This window comes from Hevea brasiliensis, chromosome 14 (assembly GCF_030052815.1).
Source record: "Hevea brasiliensis isolate MT/VB/25A 57/8 chromosome 14, ASM3005281v1, whole genome shotgun sequence".
Lineage (NCBI taxonomy): Eukaryota > Viridiplantae > Streptophyta > Magnoliopsida > Malpighiales > Euphorbiaceae > Hevea > Hevea brasiliensis.
Genome location: NC_079506.1, coordinates 70,359,149 through 70,372,978, shown reverse-complemented (window position 1 = coordinate 70,372,978; position 13,830 = coordinate 70,359,149). Strand labels below are relative to the sequence as shown.

General features: G+C 32.2%; 1 long non-coding RNA gene and 1 pseudogene across 1 annotated transcript; one reads left to right on the top strand and one right to left on the bottom strand.

Moving 5' to 3' along the window:
• Positions 1 to 3,027: 3,027 nt before the first annotated feature.
• On the top strand, positions 3,028 to 5,203 carry LOC110667789 (uncharacterized). The gene is made up of 2 exons (XR_009143744.1): positions 3,028 to 3,270; positions 3,851 to 5,203. It is a non-coding gene; the product is annotated as an uncharacterized LOC110667789 (long non-coding RNA).
• A 395-nt stretch (positions 5,204 to 5,598) lies between these two features.
• Positions 5,599 to 6,609, bottom strand: LOC131173435 (probable mediator of RNA polymerase II transcription subunit 26c; annotated as a pseudogene).
• Between the last annotated feature and the right edge of the window lie 7,221 nt (positions 6,610 to 13,830).

Sequence of the window (13,830 nt, the reverse complement as noted above, 5' to 3'; positions counted from 1 at the left end):
CTCTTCTTCTGTCTTCTAGATATACATTTCCAATGTACTTCTTCCTTAACTCCACAAGGAAGAACACCCAAGTAATTCTATCTAGCTGCACCTCACTGGATACTGTGTCCCACCACTGGTACGCATCATTTTGAAGTAGGGACACAACACCTTCCAGGTTCTGCTCTGGGGTGCAATGAAGTTGCTTCAGTACTCTTATGGTTCGGTCTAACCAATTCTCTGCTGCCACCGGGTCATCTTCTATCTTACCCACGAAATCCACAGCTCCAAACTTCCTAATCTTCTCCAGGTGAGATTTCTGCTTTGGAGGTGGTGGCAGTGGCATAGCTCCTGCCATCTGTCCAAAAAACTTGGCCATTTGCTGAAACATGGCTTGTGGAGGCTGTGTAGGTGCCTCATGTACTGGTGGAGCAGGTCCCCCCCTGACTCCAGCTTCAGTCACATGCGGAGCATGACTCTCCACCTCTTCATCGACTGCTTTCTATGATGTTGGGTCCATATCCTAATCAAAATAACCAAAAACAACAGATCTGCATCAGTATCACCTCCACACTTATAAATGTAATGTAATGGTATGCACTCTATCTAGACCCAGAAACGCCTAAATCGTGCTCTGATACACGCGTAGGAGCCCGGCTTAGGCTAGATGTGGCGTAAAGCTCCTTTGAAAGACAAGGAAACACGTCCCACATCGGAATGGGAGGACAAGGTAATGATATATAAAATGGGGGAACTAATCACTAGAGGCGCCTTTTGATGGAATGGCCTGGAGAGTTAGAAGAACTCCAGGGTTAAGCGTGCTCACTTGAGAGAAATCCAAGGATGGGTGACCCCCTGGGAAGTTCAAGGCACTCAACTAGTAATATGAATAGTAACACCATAACATTAAGTACAAGGCACTCAACTTAGGAAACTTTATAAGTGAATTTAAAATACAAAGTTCAATTATTGGAATTATTATTAAAAATAATTTGAATGGATATTGAAACACTCTAATTATGTTTTTCAGTAGGAAAGGAGCCCTCCAAGGAAGGAGAAAAAATTGGACCAAGTCAAGATTAGTTAAAAGGTTTGTGCACAACAACTACCCCTTTTTTATTTGCAAATTGAATTTTGAATGGAATGAGTTGTGACATTAATTTATGGCCTTATTTACATTGAATACTTTGATTGACAAAAATTATATGTTGTTTGCCCAATTTTGGGAAATTATAGGAAATGAAATAAGAATGTGAATTGATGAATATTTTTTATGCTTGCAAAAATATTGAAATGGTTTGAAACTACAGTATCATAGCTATATGTTTGAATTCCTCACTAGCTTGCCTAGTGGGACGAATTAGATTTGTATTCCCTCCCTAGTTGAAGTATTGAGGTGTGTGCCAGCTGAGGACGAATTGAATGAGTACTCATATATTTATGCTAGCTAGCCTTTGCATTCCCCATTAGCCTTTGGTTATTGGGACGAATTGGATATTTGTATCATGATCAAGCTGTGTGACTTTTCAAAATTTTGTTTTATGATTTGTGGAATGAAATTTGATTTATTTAAGGAATTTTTTGGCTTTAGAAATAAAGCATGATTTTCTACGTGTTAATAATTTAATTGATTTAATTTGAAAATTTGTGATTTTGGAAGTGTGTAAATTATTATTTTCTTTAAGTTGTGCACCACTGAGTCTTTGGCTCAACGATAGCTTCTTATTGCTGGTCCACATTAAAACTAAAAGACACCTCTGACTTTTGTAAATTCACTTCCTAACCCGAAAACTACTCATATCTCTATAGTACTTAAGAAATTTCACTTCCTTCATTGAGTGTAGCCCACAAAAAAAAAAAGAACGCAAACATCGACAAAAAGCAAATGAGACACTTAGGGAGCTCCCTTGCAAAGATAAATACCATGGAGTGAACCAGACAACAATGACTCCATTGGATAATGGCTTCTTATAAAATTTTATATTTAATTGAAGGCCCAATAGGCAAATTATGTCTATAATTATTGTAAGAATCACGAACTCGAAAGTTAACTTAACCACTAGTGCTCGAGCAGATATGAATTGGCTAATAAGATAGATTAGCATAAAGCTATTATGTGTCTCGACTGGAGTTTCTTTCTTTGATTGAAACTTTACTTGGATTTAGACATATTTGAAAAAAGTGTTCAGGAATGGATGAATGAGAAAATTATTAAACTAATTCTATAAAAAAATTCAATCATAAATAAACTATATAAAAAGATTCAATTATATAAAATTTTCAAATTTAGAAGTAATATATTATATATTGACTAACAACATACTTAAATTAAACTGAATGGAGAAATTAAATATTAAACAGTACAAAAATATAGAGACAAACTATTTTTTTTTTTAAATTGGAGGCTCAAGTAATTATTTCATTAAAATAGAAGGTTTAAATAATAATTTTCTTAGAAGTAATAATTTTTCATTTGGATGAAAAGACAATTGTTAATAAAATGGAAAGAAACCAATGGTCATCGATATGTGAAGGGTAAATTATTATTTAGTCCCTCAATTATGTCGTAACTAATGACTTGATTATTTTATTTACTCCCTCATATTTGATTTCATTAACTATTTGATCATTCTATTCATTTTAATCAATTTAACTATATGCCAAGAAACTAAAACGTGGTCAATGAAGGACAAAAGCATTGACAATGATAAAAAAAATAAAAATAAAAAATAAAAAAACACTGGGGAATAAAAATGGTTACAATGATAAAAACTCAAAGACGAAAATGTTTACTATTATTGCAAAAGTTTAACCAAAATAGACAAAGCAAGGAAAGTGTGCAAATCAAAACTTATAAATTAGCTAATGTGTTTTTCAAAATATGAGAATCAAATCATTAATTTTTCTATAGTACAAGAATAAATAATAATTTTCTCTTTATAAAAATGTGAATTAAAAAAAATAACTATAGCATTATAGGACTGTGCTATATACACTGTTGAAACTTAAGCAAGCAGAGCCTCGGTGCTTAACTGCTAGAGCCTCATATACTGAACTCAGCTAATTGCAACTCTTCTTCTTCTTCTTACTCAAAATGGCCTTCTTCTTCTTTTAGAATTAAACCAAACCCACTCGTTCTACTGGAAGCGGAGGTCTAGATTTGGTTGATTTGGTCTAGCTATCGGATGACAAAAGGATGCCGACGTCTATTGCAACAATACCCCCTGGCTCTGTGTGAGTCTCTTCAACAACATATGGTGCAAACTTCATGTCCTTGCAATTGAAATCTGGGTTTGTAGAAAATCTGTCTGATTTCTTCTTCTTCTCCTTGATTTGCTTAAATTAGTATTCATTACTGATATTATTCACCCTTCTTTTGCCCTGCTTATTGCAAAATGTAAATTTGCCTTTGCTTCTTTGGATTTCCTGTATGTATAGAACAATTTTGTATTTTGATGGTGATAAATGATAATTGACTACCATCTGGATTTGATTCTGCGGAAGCTGCTGCTAGTAATAGGTCAAATCGATGAATCCCATGCTTTGGTGTTTTGATTCGAAACCAAAACGATGGATTACAAACCGCTAGATAATTCGCCAAGTTTGGGTTCAGTGGAAATTGCTCTATACTCTAAATTAGCAAAGAGAATTCCTTTTAATATTTTGTCTAAAATTTGTTATCTTAGCGGCAATATGGTTCCATTCCAAATGATCTGTCATCTGAGCAATCTGGGTGAGTTAAGACTCTTAGGGTCAGTACCAAGTTGCTTTGGGAATCTTACCTCTCTAACAGCTTGATAGCAATAATTTAACTTCAAGTATGCCCTTAAGGAGGACATGTTGGTTTTTAACTTGTCATCAAATTCACTAGGTGGCCATCTGAATTGGAAATTTAGAGGTCATTTATCAAATGGACTTGTCAAAGAATCATTTCTTTGGTGGTATTCCAAGTGAGATCGGTGCTCTCCAACAGTTGATAATTTATCTCTCTTTGGCACATAATAAATTCCAAGGACCTATACCAGGTTCAATTGGGAGCACCTGGATCTCTCCAATAGCATACTCTCTGCTGTGATTGCCAAGATTGTAAATGGTCCTCTGCAAGGAATTTCTCCTTCTAGTCTGTTGTAAGACAGACTTGGGAACAGCTCTTTTATGCACAATCTTGGACCCTGCGGAGCTCCTCAGCTAGGCTTCAATAAGATTTCTGAAATATGTTTTACCGGCTACAGCTTCAGCAATATTGGTACTAGCCCTTGTATATGTGCTGGCAAGGCGGCAAAGAAAAAAGGAGAACAGTCCTTTCTCTACTCAACTGGATTTGCTACATATAGCAACATATAGAAGGTTTTCATACCAGGAACTCATGCAGGCTACAAATGGATTAGACGAAAGTAACCTACTTTTGGATATAGAGGGATGCTTGGTATGGCTGCTGCAGTAAAGGTATTCAATTTGCAACTAGTTTTGACGCAGAATGTGAAGTTCTTTGAAGCATTCGTCACAGAAATCTTATCAAAATTATCAACAGCTGTGCCAATGTTGACGTCAAAGCATTGGTGATGGAGTTCATGCCCAATGGAAACCTTGAGGCATTGTTGCACTCTAATTCCTATTGCTTGGATATGCTACAGAGGTTAAACAGCTTGGTAGATGTTGCACTTTCTTCGGAATATCTTCACTACAATTTTGTTTTGATTTTCATGATTTCTCTACATTTTTTATGTTATATGCAGAGTCTGGATCACAGGGAATAGCGTCTTATGGAATCATGTTGATGGAAACATTTACAAGGAAGAAGCCCACAGGAGAAATGTGCTTGAAAGATTGGGTATTAGACTCATTGCAGAGTGGTGAGATGATGGATTCCAAACACAAATGAGAGTGATCTCGCAGCTAATGTGTATAATCTGTCATGAGTTTGGCTTGTGAAATGAGGATCAACATTTTACACAGGCTGAAGAAAATAAAGGACAAGTATGAAAAGAACATGCAAGCCACTTGCAAATTACCATAAAATCTTTTCTTTTTCTCTACAAAAGTGGAATTCTTTTTGCTTCTATAATGGTTAAGCTACTATATAGTCTCAACTTATGCTTACGTAAAACAATTTATTCCTCTAAATTCTGGAGTGTACGAACTAGATTTAGGAAAAGTGGTGTCCTTTGTAGTGCTGTGCATCAGCTTCAATATATAATTGAAATGAAAATTTTTATGAACTAAATTGAATTACATATTACTGATTTTTCAATTTCATTTGACACGTTCTTGGCAAATTTTCAAGAATTACATAAGACCAAACCTCTCAAATTCTCATTGCAATTTAAAAGCAAGTAGCCATGAACTATCTGCGGAAATTAACATGCAAATGTCCAAAATTTAAGAGCTTTAATATCCAAAATTCAGGGCAAATATGTTAAAAGATCAAATTGGAAAATAATCAAATTATCATAGAATGCAATAATTTCATGTTCACAAATATGATTTTCTTTTAAAAAAATCGACCCAACTTACAAAAATAACGCATCATCCTCAACCTTAATATATAAACCATCATTAAGGGTATTGCAAATATAAAAGATCTGAATAAGCGGCACATTAAAGACCCTTCTGCCAAAATCAGTAGCGCCGCCCCAGAGAACCACCACCTTTGTTCTTTGCAAAAAAGGCAATCTTGGGTTTTGGAATATCATGTATGTCTATCACTTGAATTGTTCTTTGCTTCTTGGCATTTAAGGCTTCTTTGTAATTCTCTTGAAGCCTCTTGCTTGCAGAGGCCAGCCTCTCATAATCAACTTCTCTCTCTCTTTGCTGCTGCTGCTCTCTCTGTCTCTGCACATTGTGAGAAACAGAAACTGATTGATGGGTAGGTCTACGAGGAGCTTCTTTTCGAGGAACCGGTTTTGGCTTTCCTTCTGGTTCACAAGTTTTCTTGTCTGAATCAGAACTCTCTTTGTGAGTATTTGGAGAGTATGCAATATCAGGAACCTGGTTCCGGGAAATTTTCTGCTGTGGGGAGTTCCCATCAGCCGTTAGAGTAGAGGATGCTTGCTCTTCTTGAGGATTTAGCCTCAACCATTCATCTACAATTTCTCTCCATTTCCTGACAAGTTGCTTCACTAATCTCCGAACATCATCCGATGAATGCTTTCTCAAACTACTGACATATCTTCCAATGCCAGTGTCCTTGAGTGCCTCGAAGGTCATATCCATATCTGCTAAAGTTTGAAGCAAATCAACCAGAGAATCTTGAGACTGATCAGGATTTTCAAGATGTTGTATAATCTCCAAAATCTTCTTCTGCTTATCGTCGAACAATCCCGCAAATGGATCCAATTCATCATCGTTTTCTTCATGTTCATCTCCATAAATCGACCCACTTCGACATCTATCTCCACCTTTGGCTTCATTTCTGTTTTCTCTCATTTCATGCCCATCACTAATCCTGCCCATACTCGTACATCGGCCAGGCGAGCTCAATGCGCATAGCATTTCAACAATCTTATCTCTCCGCTGCTTCAAGTCAGCCCCGAAATCCAACGAAGCCACCAATATCGCAGTGTCAATAAAAGTCCAGACGTCAACACCCGTAATCTCCAGAATCTATCGAAAATCATCTATATCCATTCTATATATCTTGATAAAAAACAAAGAACAAAGAATTGATATACTAGAAGAACAAAGAACTTGTATATTTTCTTGGGTATATAATGTGAATCTTCGGCGATAGAAGTCTGATGGAGAAGCAAAACAATAAGTAATAATCTGACTCCAAATTTCGCTAGGAAACCAGACTCCTAAATTCACTGGGAAAACAAAATAATAATAATAATAATAATAATAATAATAATAATAATAATAATAATAATAATAATAATTTCTGCAATTATTTTAAACAAATAAATTTTCATAAAATTTTGTAAATTTTATTTATAAATTCATTTTAAATTTTATATCTCTATTCCTATAAAATCTATCATACTTCTAATTCTATTAAGGTTAGTAAAATTTACGATTAAAGTAATAAAAATATCGTAAAAATTTTACAAGAATTGATTTAGACTAAAAAAAATAATGAGAATAATAACAGAGATAATACTAAAATTTAAAAAATACGAATGGTTGAAGAAATAAAACGTAAGGGTGTAAATCATGTTTTTTTAAAAATATAAGATCAAGTTATTAATTTTGATATAATTGAGAGACTAAATAATAATTTATTTTTATATATAAAAAAAAAGTTAGAGCTTTGGAGGACTATGCATTTTACACACTTTTAAACTTAAGCAAGCATAATTAATATAAATGAGAAAAGAGAAGAAGAGCAATAGAAGCAAAAGAAAAAGATTCAGAAATTAGTTTTAAAGAATATTATGTCCATTGAATGATCAAAATAAAATGCATCCATCGTCACATTAATAATTTCAATGATAAACTGCAAAAGTCACTTTCTAAACTTTTTGGTAAATAAATAAAGATTTTTATAAACTGTAACAGCTTGGTATCCGGTGTTAATAGACGTCCTAAATTATCTGATATTTGAAATGAAAGGAAATAAAGTTAAGAAAATGTCTCTATGAAAATATTTTTTTATTGTTTGATTGTAATATAATTTTAATTTTATTTAAAAATTAAATTATGTTATTAAATATTTTTTTTAATATTTATAAATAATATGAATTTAAAAAAATCTATATTACTTATTCATGTTAATATATATATATATATATATATATATATATATATATATATATATATATATATATATATATATATATATTAACACTTTATTTGTTTCACATAAAATAACTTATATATGAAAAATATTTTTCATGGATATGAAAGGATTTTCCATTGTTTGGTTGCAATGTTAAACAAATGGTATGTATTTATATAATGTATATATAAATGTTTTCATATTTTAATAAAATTATCATAATTTAGAAAATAGAAAATGATTTAGTTTTTCCTTTGATCAAGAAAATTTTTCCTTTGACAAAAAAATATTTTTCATTAATTCATTTTTCTAAGTGCTCCAAACATTAAAAAATGAGAAAAATATTTTCTAAAAAATATTTTTTATAAAATAAATGGAGCCTAAATATCTTATTTTATTTAATTGATATATACATCTTATTTCAAATGGATTGATAAAAATATATTCATTTTAATTTAATACATAAAAATTTAAATCTATATTGATATATTTTTAAAATTTTTAAACCAAAAATTTTAATTAATTAACATCTGGGTCATTAAATCACATGGCTCCATTAAAAATTTGATTGAATAAATTGAATTTTCATGAGGTAATTTCTTATTAGATTCAATTAAAATTTTGATCATATATATATATATATATATATATATATATATATATATATTGTTACGAAAAGTTATGTGAGTGAAATTGAAATTAATTAATAGATATTGAATTTGTTATATAATCAAAACATAAAAATTCTAATGGGCCTAAGCCCTCTCATAGTGTACTATAGGAAGAAGAAGAATGTTGGGTGTTATGAGATTTGAATGTTGGGTTTTTATTGTTCTGAAGCTTTACCCAATGTATTTGGGTTTCATTCTACTTATATTTTTATACTTTAAAACCCTTTGTGAAATTATAAATTAAGTTTTTATTAGAAAAGATAAATAATTATGCCTTAAAAAAATTGCAACTAAAAGCTAAAAGAGAGAAAATAACTGAATGAGTATTTTATTTTTAATATTTTCAAAAACACTCAATATGTTAGACAATAATAACAATAATTAAGTATTAATCTCAAACAAGTTGTGCCTGGTTATATGGACCAATATCCAACAACAATATCTAAAATTTGTATTTCCCTCCACGTCACCTTATTATGTCTCCCCCTCCCTATTCTCGCTTCTTGTCTAACTAATTTATCACACTTCAATTTATTATTATTGCAATTGAACCAGTTCATGATCTATATTGTGGCATCCCATTAGTCTTTTGAACAAGACAAGCACCCAGCAAATTGCATGGCAAAGTAGCTCATAGAGTACTTGATATGAGTCATATGTGAGTTTTGCTAGGACAAAAGCCCAAAAGAGAAAAGTGATCCACCCAATAACAGGACAAAGAAAAAAAACAAGTGAAACTATAGCCAAAGAGATGCCCAATAGGCGAATTATGCCTATCATTGGATTGTATGAATCACGAACTTGGAAGTTAACTTCAACCATCAGTATTGTAGAGTATATGAATAGGCTAATAAGACAGATTAGCATAAAAATGTTATGCGTATCAAATGGAGTTTCTTCCTTTGATTAGAACTTCACTTGGATAAGAACAATTAAACTTGATATTATAAAGACAAAGACCGTATGCTGTGCAATTAAGTTGATAATAAAAAGAAAATTAGATGGATTTAGACATTTAAAATAATATTTAAGAATGGATGAATAAGAAATTATTAAATAAATTCTATCAAAAATTAAATTGTAAATAAACAATATCAAAAGTTATAGCCTTATTGGACTGTGTACTGTACACACTTTTTAATTTAACAAGCATAGCCTTAGTGCTTATTAATCAATGTTAAAAAAGAAGAAGAAGAAGAAGAAGAAGAAGAGCAGAAGAAAAATGTTTAGAAATCAGTTTTAAAGAATATTATAGATAGTCACTGAATAATCAAGAGACATATTTGAAGTAGAAGATGATTGCATTAGTTTAATGAATTTTAGAATATATAAACTTGATTTAAACAATGAATATATACTAATTAATCAATGTAAACAACAAAAGAGGAGAGGAGCAAAAGAAAAATGTGCAGAAATCAGTGTTAAAGAATATTATAGCCATTGAAGGATCAAGTAACAAACAGAGTTAAGAAGAACTTGTTTGCATTAGTTCAATGAATTTCAGAAGTTGTAAACTTGATTTAAACAATGAATATACTAATTAATCAATGTAAAAAAGAAAGAAGAAGAAGAAGAAGAAGAAGAAGAAGAAGAAGAAGAAGAAGAAGAAAATAAAAATCTGCAGAAATCAGTTTTAAAGAATATTACAGTCATTGAAGAATCAAGAGAGAAACAGAGTTAAGCAGAACAAGTTTGCATTAGTTTAATGAATTATGCAAGCTCTAAACTTGATTTAAACAGTAAATATACTAACCTTTCAAACCAACAATTGTGAGAAGCCATGTCTGGTTTTTCTTCTTCCTCTCAGAAATTTTCTTTCTCTGACTCTGTGTAAAGGAAGCATTCCCTCCTTTTAAAGTCATTTCTTTCCCAGAGCCTTAAATAAGACGCGTATTAAACTCTTTTGTGCCAAAGTAAAAGCAAAAATAAAATTAAATAAAATAGAATTTCATTAGTCAAATTCAAATGATACAAATTGTACATGTAGGAAAGACCATACATAGAACAAATTGTCATAACAAATAAAATACAAATTATCATAACAGAGTGTGACAAAAATAAATAAATCGTCAAAGTGGCTTGACGTTTCTATGTACTATTTGGTCTGATTATTTAGAAACTAATTGCGAATAAAAGAAAATTTTAACTATTAATTTTATTAGAGGAATGGGTTGCACTATTAGACTTATAAAAGAATAAAACAAACCCTCCACACAAGATGGAGGCAAACCAATTTAGTATATAGAAAAAACATATCAATAGAAATACATAATAACTCCATTAAAAGAGCGAAAGCAACCAGTATATTTAATATCTGCCAATAAGTATAAATTTAAAGATTTATTTACTTTAAATATATCAATAATGATACATCTAAAGAAATATGTCTAGAATCCATCTTAAACGGATATATATATATATATATAAAACAGAGAAAGAGGAGGAGGGATTACCAGCGGAAAAAGAAGATAATAGAATGCCACCGATAAAAATACTCACAGATAATCATCTAAAGAGATATTAAAAGAAAAAAAAAAGGTGTGAAGAAGAAAAATAATATGATAGATTCAGTTGAGAGAATAATAAACATTTTAAGAGAGAAACAGGATTTATAAGAGAGAAAAAAAAAAAAAAAGGCAAGCAAGTCAATCAAGTTACTTTCCAAGCATTTTAAGAGAGAAACAGGATTTATAAAATGCAAAAGAAGATTTTTTTTATATTGATTCATCTCACTAAAATATATTGATTAATCCAAATTTTTTATTGAATTAAAATAAAATAAAATAAATAATTTATTATCATAATAGCTATAACATCCCATGCGGCAAGGGGAAATAATCTACGGCTAGAGGCTAGGCCTCACTTGAGACCTTATCCAAATGGGGGGCAAGAATGAACCGAATAATACATTAAAATGGGGGAAACTAATAACTAGACGCAACTTTTGGTGGAATGGCCTGGAGAGTTGGAAGAACTCCGGGGTTAAGCGTGCTCGCTTGAGAGAAATCCTAGGATGGGTGACCTCCTGGGCAGTTCTCCATTCCACCTATGGGACAAAACAGTGAGGCTCCAGATGGGTGGGCCAAAGCAGACAATTCCTCTAGTGGTTGGAGTAGGGCCGTTACAGATGGTATCAAAGCCGGACCCCCTGTAGTAGATGTGTGGTTCGGGGATGAACCAGGCGGAAGCTGGTGGGCTTGTAACATCCCGTGCGACAAGGGAAAATAATCTACGGCTAGAGGCGAGGCTGTAACACCCTCATAATAAGCAGTCCTGTGCATTCCACTGTTCCAGCAACCAATGTCTGTCCAGATAGTTAGAATGTCTAGAGTTAAACTTAAATCACATAGAGAAGTTATAAATAACATTGATAAAGATTAAATGAAGGTGGATAAAAATAAAAGAAATGAAGCACAATTGGGTTAAATAAGCCGAGGTCTCGGCGATGGATGACTTACCCGGGAAGTGAGTGCGAGCTCAGTTGCAACTCTAAATTCGTGTGGGACCCCATCACACCCTAGGCCAAGGGATAATTGTGAAACTATTGGGAACTAGAAAACCATAGAAAAGAAAAGAGAACAAACTCAAATAAGTGAATAAGAACTCAAGGAGTTATTAAACACCATTAAAAATATGGATTATAACCAATGAGGGGCATTTTGGTCAATTTACTCCTAGAGGTGACTTTTGACCTAAATGTCCATTAAAATATGTGAAATCAAAATATTGAAAAAGATATTAAAAATGAAGAGGTGTAGGGAAAGAAAAGAAAATGAAAGAATGAAAATTTAGTTAAAGTGGATTTATGACATCATCATGACATAGGAATGACACAATTAAAAATTATAATTTTAAAATATCAAAATTGTGGTGATAATTATTGATAAATAAGACTAAGAATAAAAATTAAATCATTGTCTTCTTCCTTCTAAAGAAGTCAGCTCCATCCCTCTCTCTCTCCCTTATTACTTTCCTCCATTGATAACCAAACAAAGCTCCTAAAACCCTAATTTTACACCATAAAACCCCTAGCCAATTCAATAAAAAGTTGATATTTTACCTTAAGTGGAAGATTGGAAGCAAGGAATTGAAGATTGGGAAGTTGAAAAATTGTCAATTAAAGATAAGTTGATTTTTAAGCTTCGTTCATATATATTGATTGAATTTGAGCCCAAATATGTAGAAATAACTTAAGAAACTTGAAAATTTTGCATGAAACCTAAGTGTAATTTTCAGCCAGCCATGGGGTATTAGGGTTTTGGTGTGTTGAATTAAATTGAACATGAATTCTTTTTTGAATGGTGATGTATAGATGAGTTGAGTAATGATTTCCATGAAATTTTGCATGAAATTGGGTGATGGAAGATTAGGGTTTATGAGAAATTAGGGTTTTGTGGTCGGTCTCTCAATTGAGGTTAGCAATGGTAAATTAAGGTCATATAAGGTGCCATAAATGTATATTGATGTTGAATTGAGGGATGAGAATGATGAATTGGTTGTGTACCCTAAGTTGGAATTCTGGACAGCTTGAGTCCAGTCCACTTAGATTATTATAAGTTGAATTATATAGCTCTAATTGGTGTGAGGCTAATTGGAGATGAAACTTAAGACCTAAAGCCACAAATTTCATGAAGAAACCTTATCCAGAAAATGACCATAATTGGTCTAAAATTTGCTTGAATCCAGAATTGGTGTTCTGGACTTGACCAGAATTGACCAAATGAACAGTGCATTTTCAATTAGGCATAACTCACACTAGAAAACTCCAAAGTAGGTGATTCTTGAATTAATGGAAACCTAAAACATAGTAGACACTTCTTATGAAGATCATGAACCCAAATAATGACCCTAAGTTGGTCAAATTGCTAAGCAAAGTTAGTCCAACAAATCTGCCAGAACCAAATTTGACCTAGAAATCCTGGATAAATGGCCATCCGACCAGTTTTGGAAAAAATACCATAACTTGGGCTACAAAAGTGCAAATGTAGTGATTCAAAAACCAAAATCTTCATAAGACCTAAAATTACAACTTTGATGTTTTGGCCAGCACCCAAATCCTAAAGGAACTTAGGGAAATTGTTAGGAGAAATCAGGACTTCCCAATATAGAATTCCTGCATTGGAACCAATTTAGCCATTTGACCCCAGAATAGTAATTAGACCATAACTTTCACTAGAAAATTCCAAATGGATGAGCCAAAATGATCTGAAAACCTAAGACTTAGGGCTACAACTTTGGTTTAGAAACCTTACCCAAATCCTGAGAATAAGGACCTCAAATGTGAAATGCAAAACACTGACCTGAACCTGAAATCCTGATGCACAGGGTTTATGAGTCCAGGTCAGTTAAATTGCTATAACTCACCATACATAACTTAAAAATTTATGAATTTTGAACCTGTGTGACCAGGACACATAAGGGAACAACTCATATGAAGAACATTAGGCCAAAATATAACTGTAG